This window comes from Saimiri boliviensis, chromosome 16 (genome assembly GCF_048565385.1).
Source record: "Saimiri boliviensis isolate mSaiBol1 chromosome 16, mSaiBol1.pri, whole genome shotgun sequence".
NCBI classification, from domain to species: Eukaryota; Metazoa; Chordata; class Mammalia; order Primates; family Cebidae; genus Saimiri; species Saimiri boliviensis.
In genome coordinates, this window is record NC_133464.1 from 65,578,876 (window position 1) to 65,587,512 (window position 8,637).

The 8,637-nt window shown below is 37.1% G+C and overlaps 1 protein-coding gene across 7 annotated transcripts in view; it reads right to left on the reverse strand.

Annotated features, from left to right (window-relative positions):
- LOC141581641 (uncharacterized) overlaps positions 1-7,443 on the reverse strand; it is a 208,671-nt gene extending 201,228 nt beyond the window's left edge. For 6 of the 7 annotated variants that reach the window (XM_074387750.1, XM_074387748.1, XM_074387749.1 and 3 more), the window contains exon 1: positions 1,511-7,423. The gene's annotated coding sequence lies outside the window, so the exon portion shown is untranslated. Of the gene's footprint in view, positions 1-1,510 lie in introns of all 7 variants that reach the window. The other variant, XR_012514402.1, reaches the window with a different exon arrangement.
- Between the last annotated feature and the right edge of the window lie 1,194 nt (positions 7,444-8,637).

An 8,637-nucleotide genomic window follows, 5' to 3' on the forward strand; every position in this document is an offset into this window, starting at 1 on the left:
GCAAAAATTCTTATTAATCCTAATGTGCTTCATTTAGATGAGAGGGTATCTACTTCTCCTATTCTTATTTTACTGAAGAAAATACATACAGAAGCATTCTAGTAATAAAAGATTTATCAATCTCACAATAAATGGATAGCAAATTTCACAAATAAAACCTGGGTTGCCATGCTATTTAGATTTCCCTGTGTATGACACTTTTCATATCCTGTATTATAGCAACAAATAATTGTAATATATTATTTTATTTAATTACTTTAAAATTTTAATTTCCAAATAGAAGATAAACTATTGCCTCAGAATGCAGGCATAACAAATTCAGGAATGAATGGCTTATGTCTCTTGTAAATAATGGCCATTTTGATAACCTTGATTCAAGGTGTGACAAATATAATGAAGGTTATGCTAGGTTAATTATATTTCATGGTGAAGGGATTGCAAATTGAATTGCTTATTTACAGCCATTTATTACAGTTAGAAGCTACTGTCATAAAATTTGATTTAGATGAATTTTATTGAGCAGGAGGGGGTTGGTTTAATTGAAAAAGTTTCTATTTTAAAACACATTTGTGTTCTATTTTCTGGGTTTGAACATGTAAGACCTGTACTTGCTACTCCTTGGCAATTTCTTGCATGTACTTGATTTGATTGAATTGAGTAATAAAACTTATACACCTAACAGAAATTTCAAATTAAAATATACAGGAATATTACAATTATTTGAGACATAACTGTAGCAGATATATATCAACCTATACTCAGACAATATGATCGTCTACATTAAGTGATTTCATGTCTTTGAGTAAAGGCCCAAATGTTACACTATCTCAAAAGGGTCAAGGTAACACATTTGGATTAGAAGAACTAAGACCTTGACTTCATGAAAGTGTGCAAGCCATATAGTCTATTGCACACTGTGCTTACATCTCTATATTTCCAACAGTAACTATTTGTTTCACACAATGTGCCTGGAAGTATACTAGGTATATTCGCCTATTTTTGTGTTGCCATGAATAGCAGAGATTGAGCAATTTATTTTTAAAAAACAGGCTTAATTGGCATATAGTTCTGAAGGGCTGTACAGAAAGCATGGCACTGGCATCTACTGTACTTCTGGTAAGATCTCAGGGAGCTTCTACTCATGGCAGAAGGTAAAGCAGGAACAGACACATCACATGGTGAGAGAGTGAGCAAGAGAGAGACTCTTTTAAACCAGATCTTTCATGAACTCAGAGTGAGAACTCACTTATTAATCAAGGGGATGGTGCTAAGCTATTAATGAGGGATCTGCCTCCAGTATTCATATACCTCCCACTAGACCCCACTTCTAACATTGGAGGTCACATTTCAACATGAAATTTGGAGGGAAAGAAACATCCAAACCATATCATTTCACCTCTGGCCCCTTAAATCTCATGTTCTTCTCATATTGCAAAATATAATCATTGCTTCCTAATAGTCCCTCAACATACCAACTTGTTTCAGCATCAAGTCCAAAGTCCAGTCTTACCTTGTCAATTTTACAGCCTCCATTTGCACAAGAATATCAAGACTTCTCCTTCCTCCTTTTCTGTTAGCTCTCCTGTGTGAAGAGTGAGTGCATTTCTGTTTTTATGAACTCTAGGGTGGGAATGAAGACAGAGGAAGGGATCCAACCATTTCTCACACCCTCCACTGTTACTGAGCAGGTCAGCACCAGCTTTATCTCTTGCCTGGATCACTGTCTTAAATATCTATCAGTCTCCCTGCTTCTACCCTTGCTGCCCACAATCTCTCATCAGGCTAGTAGCTAGGGCTGACCCCTTCTAAACAGGAATCAGATCCTGCCACTCCTGTGCTCAAAAGCCTGCAAAGGCTCTTCCTTATACTCAGAACCAAATCCAACATTGTTACAATGGCCGTGAGGCCCTGTATGATCTAGACCTTACGTTTACCTCTGCAATACCTGAGCTGCTATAGCTGTGCCCTCCTTGCTCACTCTGCTTCAGCCACACAGAACTCCCCGTGGTTCCTTGACACAGCCTGTGTGTTGCTTAGATCCTGTGCCCTGGTTCTTCTCTCTTCCTGGACTGGCCTTCCCTCAGACAGCCATCCCAGCAGCCACCTCCCTCACCACTCTCAGGTCTCTGCTCAAATGTTAGTTTCTCGGTGAGACCAAGCTGCTTATCCTGATTAACAACATACTTCCCATTCCCTGCGACAGCTTTCCCAACCACCTTACCTGCTCTCCTTTTCTTTCTTTAGGCTATGCATATGACTTGTTATGTAATAAGATGTCTTATGTATTTACTATTTTTTGCCTTTGTTTTGTTTGCCAATGTATCCAGTGTCTAGAATGGTACATGGTACATAGTAGGCATTTGATAGTTACTTATTAAAGGAACGAGTGAGTGAAGATTAAATTCTGGTCCAGTCAGAAATGGGACAGAGAATGGAGAAGGTCTCAACCTCTCTTACAATCACAAGATCGTGGCATTATTGACAGTTCGGGCCAGATAAGGCTTTGTTGCATAGTGTCTAGCATAATGTCCATTCAGAGGATTCATTTCCTCCTGAAAGCCCTTATCTGGTCTGTACCTCAGATTCATTTTCTCCCTACTAACATAATTTTAATCTTATCTCTTGCATAAAAGAGGCAAACATTGAAAAGCATTTATCCTTTCTCTACTCCAGTTTACATGACAAAGGCTCATCACCGGATTTCTTTTGGAGCTGGAAGGGTTTGGGGAGTGGGGAGTCTCATTGTATCCCTCCTCCCCCTGCCCAAACAAACAATATGAAAACTTCCTTTGTAAATTAGATCTTGGCTGAATTCAAGGTATAAATTACAACTGCAAAGACACTTTGGTTTTGTGATTTGTTTAGACTCTATTAACAATTTCTACTATAACTGTCTTTTTTCTTTAGAAGAATCAGAGTGAACAAAGTGAAGAAAAGAAGCAAAAGGTAGAAAAGGTAAGGAAAGAAAACTTCTCTGTCTTTGTGTTAAGATTTCAGTTTTTCATGTTTGAATCTAGTGCCTCCAGTAGTGTCTAAAAACATCACTCAAGTGCTGCCTACTGGCTCTTAACTCAGATTTTAGATACACAAAGGCCAAAGAAGCTAAATTTTCCATCTAGGTAGCCCACTAAACTTCTTAGAGTTGACTGCAAATTTATGCACTTTTACTTAAAGCAAAAATAAAATGTGTTAGCTTCAACTTTACTAATTTGTAATATTTGATAATTCTACCAGGGGCCAAAATTTACCTAATAATTATTTATATAGAAATAATTTACTCATTTAAAATATAAGTAGGAAAGCAAGTAGATAGTTAAAATATTTTTGGAAATGTCATTTTTAAAAATCTTGTGCTTTTTTGAAATTATTGATTTAAATTTCCACCTGGGGCAAGGAGAACATGTATTTCTCTGTATTCTCACATCTAGGGTGTTCCTAGTATAGAATGGGTGTTCAATAGGTTATAGTTGAGTGGATGAAATAATTCATACATTAAAAATATTTATTTAATAAGGAAGGTCCCCAAAGAGCATTTTACTGGAAAACAGTTTGTTGACCTAGTCTTATACTGCCTGAATCTGAAAGTAATAAAAATGCTTGTCTTTAAAAATAACCCTTGAATCCAACACTATTTGGCAACATTCAAATGTTAGAGGTTATAAACTAAGATGTTTATAACCTCTAACCCAGTAATTACACTTCTAGCATTCAACCCTGAGAATGTAGTAATAAAAACTTAATGTAATTTAAAATAGCAAACTGTTTTATGTAACCTAAAATGACCAGCAGAAGATAATTAAGCAGCCAATGGCAGCTATTGACAAAATATAATGCAGATCTTAAAGGTTGTATTTATAAAGTATTTTATAACATAAAAAAATCTATAATACTAAGTTTTAAAAGCACTATTTTAAATTACATATACAATATAAATGCAAACAGGTCAAAACTTGTGCAGAAAAATTACTTGAAAAAAATATAACGATGTTATCTATAGCTGTATGTGGCTGCTACAATTAAGGATTTTTTTCTTTTCAACATTTTTCACCCTAAATTCTTTTTAACATAGTTTATATTCCAAACTGCCAACATCTCATGCCTAGGCCATTGCAACAGCACCCTAACATCTCCCCACTTTGACTACTGCATGTTTTTTTTCAATCTAAATATTAGCTAGCATGATCTTAAATAAATTGGACCCTTCTTAATGAGTTGGCTTTCTATTACAAACAGAAATCCAAAAATCCTTAACTGGTTGAAAATAATTTGCTTGATCTGACCTACTATCTATGTCCTACATTTATCAGGTACACATTTAAAGATATTTTCCATTTCTCTTGAAATTTATCATTGTCTTCCTGAAAAACAATTTAAATCTTATTTGTGTTTTTCAGTTCCCTAAATTTCACCAAAATTGTTGGCTATAAATTATATTTCACACTCACCACTTATTCAACTTGATCATTTCAGCAACTTTTACTAATAGAACCTGTGTGTATTTCACATTCTACCCACAGAAATATGGTGCCACCAAAACAAATCTTCTGAGAATGCTGCTAGTAATATCCACTGAGGTAAGGGAATGTGAATGAATGATTGACAAGACGAATTCATGTTAAGTAGTTTTTTCCTTTTTTATTTATATAAAGAGGAGTATGCTTTAGTGCTAAAAATCGTATCTTTTTGAGAGAGATGAAAACTATTACTCTAGGGGAGAATTATATCAACACTAATTGAGTTCTAATCTATGGTAGTAGCTAGTCCATACTTGCTATCTGACCTAAGTCTGGAAATGTTAGTAGATACCTGATATGAGGAAAAGAAACAAAGATTTCCAAAGAGCAGTCTGAAATAAAGTAGAATCTTTTGGTTAGTTATAGTTCAGTGGGCCTCCCTGGATAAAACTTAAGAGGGCTGGATTAAGCCAGGTGCAGTGGCTCATGCCAGTAATCTCAACACTTCGGGAGACCGGCCATGGTGAGTGGATCGCCTGAGGCCAGGAGTTCGAGACCAGCCTGGCCAACGTGGTGAAACCCCGTCTCTACTAAAAGTACAAAAATTAGCTGGGTGTGTTGGTGGGTGCCTGTAATCTCAGCTACTCGGGAGGCTGAGGCTGGAGAATTGCTTGAACCTGGGAGGCAGAGGTTGCAGTGAGCCAAGATTGTGTGACTCCACTCCAGCCTGGATAACAGAGCAAGACTCCATCTCAAAAAAAAGAGGGTTAGATTACTGCTGTTTAATAGCAAATAATGTGAGCCAGACAGATAATTCTTAATTTCTAATAGCTACATTAAAAAAGTAAAAATGAAACAGATAAAATTAATTTTAATTAATTTTAATATCTTTTATTTCAATCAGTACATTTAAAATATTATCACTTTAATATGTAATCAGTACAAAAATTATTAATGGGATAGGTTACTTTTTTGTACAAAGTGTTCAAAATCCAGTGTACTTAAAGCACATCTCAGTTCAAACTAGCTGCATGTCAAGTGCTCTATAGCCACATATGGCTAGTGGCCACTGAATTGAGCAGTGCGGGACTTGATAATAAGGCAAGAGGAGAAAGTGACTACACAAGAGAGAGTGCAATTTAGTTCTTTTGGATCATTGGGCAAGTTGTAAATGCTTCTCTGGGATTAGTTGCCTTCAGTTTTTACAAAACCAAAGCTGAGAAGTCTGGTTTCAAAACAGTCTGATTTGGGTTCCCCAAGATTCTAGCCAGCCAAGAGTCAGTCAGTGGATAAGCTTAGTTGCACATAGGTGAAACTTGGCAAGATTTATCTTTGCCATCCAAACAGGTCTGTAGTATACACCAGATGAGAACATATGTTTTTTATTACTTAATCGGGCATGCTGATCTTTAGTTAGGATGACCATAGAATTTCTTGTCCAAACTGGGACACTTTTGAGAGAGAAAGAAGGCACTATTAATAATGGTGCTGGGACAACATGCATAATATGAGACTATTCCTGCCAGCAAATCAGGAAATATGGCGGCTCTACCTTTCAGGCACTCTTTCCATCTCTCAAAAGAACTTAAGTTACTGCCAGTAGTCACATGTATCTCTAGGATATATGTAACCCAATGAAGAGGTGCCGGTTCCTACAGTAGCCTATGCACAAACCCCTAAATGTCTCCTAAAGGATTCATCCCAAGAGCCTGCATACAGGGTCCTTCACTCCCATGTCTAAGAACATTGTTTTGATGCAATTTGCAAGTTTCCTGTTTTGCAATTTTCCATTCTGCATCTTGTTTAAATTGAGGTTTAATGAGAAATGGTTGCTGTTAGCTAAATGACACGTCTTGGCAGGGTCTCCCAAGGAAACTAGAGGACCTATAAACAAACGTTCATGAGGGTGGACAGAAAAGCCCTTTTTTTTTTTTTTTTGGTCCTCTGCTTTCTAATTTTCTTTTATTTTCTTCTTATATGTGAAAAGAAGCACAACAATCAGCTGTGACAGGCGACAGAAGTGTTTCATGGGAAGTAACAGATGGCTCAAAGCCACCTTCATTTCTGAGGAGAGGGAGAATGCCTGTGGGCCTGGAAAATTGAAGGTTTGGAAACTAATTTTGTTTGACTCTTTAATCCTTTTCAAACATAGGCCCCAAAATGGAAGATTAAAGGATTTTACTTTTGCTGCTCAGTAAATTCAGCTCAGGAAAGTAAAAGATATGGAAATAGAATGGCTGTGGATGAAGCAAGAGAAGACCGAATAGGAGGAATTTACCTTTATGAGCCCATAGATAGTAAATTCCTCTACTCAGGATTTTTTTGTTATTATAGTTGTTTATGTGAAGACTGGAGTGCTTTACAAGATTGGAAGACAGTGGGTCACCAGATAACTAAAGTTACATTTTACATAGAAACTACAGTCAGAATATTCAGAGCAAAAAGGCGTAAAGTAAGATTTAGAGATAGGTTTGTATGAGCATTACAGCAAAGTAATGAAAAGCACAGAGGACTCAGATCCATGCATTCATTCATTAGATATTTTCCTGAGCACCTACTATGTGTCTGGCAATGTTCAGCTCTAGGCTCTGGGGTCAGCTGTGAACAAGGTAGAGAAGAACTCTGTCCTCTATAACAGCAAGAAGGTGACAGTAAAGAAGTAAATAAATAGTAAAATAATTTCATATATGTCTAAGCATGTGAAGAAAATGTAAGAGTATTGGGAGAGAGTTTAACTAGAATGAAATGATAGTACCTTAAATAAAGTGGCCAAGAAAGTCATCTCTGAAGTGGCATTTAACCTGAAACTGGAATGCTGAGAAGGATCCTTCCAGTGTCAGGAGTGGTATACGCAATGGTAGACTGGACTACTATATGCCAGGCACCATTCCAGGTAATGAGGGTATTGGGTGAACAAATTAGTACAAAATTTTACCTTCATAGAGTTTGCTGCTCCTTCTCCTCCTCCTCCTCCTCCTCCTCCTCCTCCTCCTCTTCCTCCTCCTCCTCCTCCTCTTCCTCCTCCTCCTCCTCCTCCTTCTCCTCTTCCTTCTCTTCCTCCTCCTCCTCCTCCTCCTTCTTCTCCTTCTTCTTCTTCTTTTTAGACCAGGTCTCTCCCTATGTTATCCAGGCTGAAATGCAGTGGCACAATCACAGTTTGCTGAGCTTCTAACTCCTGGGATCAGCCTTCTGAGTAACACTACAGGCACTCAACACCATGCCTGGCTAATTTTTTTTTTTTTTTAATAGACAGGGTCTCACTGTGTTTCCCAGGGTGGTCTCAAACTCCTCCCACTTTGACCCCACAAAATGTTGAGATTCCAGGTGTGAGCTATCACGCCCGGTCAACTTTGCATGTTAGTGGGGGAGGAAAATAATAAGAGCTAAGTGGAAAAATTTAGCAGGGAGGTGTTTATAGAAAAAAATTAATCCAGGAAGATGATAGCTTATAGTCAGGGAAGACTTCAGTGAGAAGGTGAAGTTTGTGCAAAGACCTATTGATAGCAAGGGAGTAAACCAAGATAATTTATGGGGGAAGATAAGGCAACAGAGAGAACAGCCATTGCAAAGGCCTTAGGAAAGAATATGTGTAGCTTGTTTGAATAACAGCAGGCAAGCCAATGTGGCTAAAGTTTAGCCCTAAAAAGAAGACCAATGTATACTTAACAGTTAATATTAGAAGACAGTGTGTACCTCGAAAGTAGAGAGTCTTTATATTCCAGAACTGTCATCTTCTTGCCCAGAGAGGCTCTTATCCAACAGTGGAAGGCCTGTGTTTAGCTCTGGGAGATAACACGTTAGATAAAGTTGTCTTTTCATATTTTCCTCATCTACCTGAAATGTCACAATTCTTTTCACATATTATATACACTGGAAATTTACATGTGTCCACAGGTTTGCTTCAATATTTTCTAACTTTATTTATTTATTTTTAAGAAAAGATTAAAGATTCTCTGGTCAATACTGCAAGACTTTATTCATGATTTCAACCAATTATTAGTATAATCTTCCATTTTTTAGGGGAATTTCCACATACCTTTCTGTTATTGATTTCTACTTTAATTCTGTTGTGGGCAGAGAAAGTTTTGTATAATATCAGCAGTTTTACAAAATTGAGTTTTGTTTTATGGCACTCAATGTGGTCTCAATGATTATCCTGTGTGCATTTGAAAAGAATGTATAT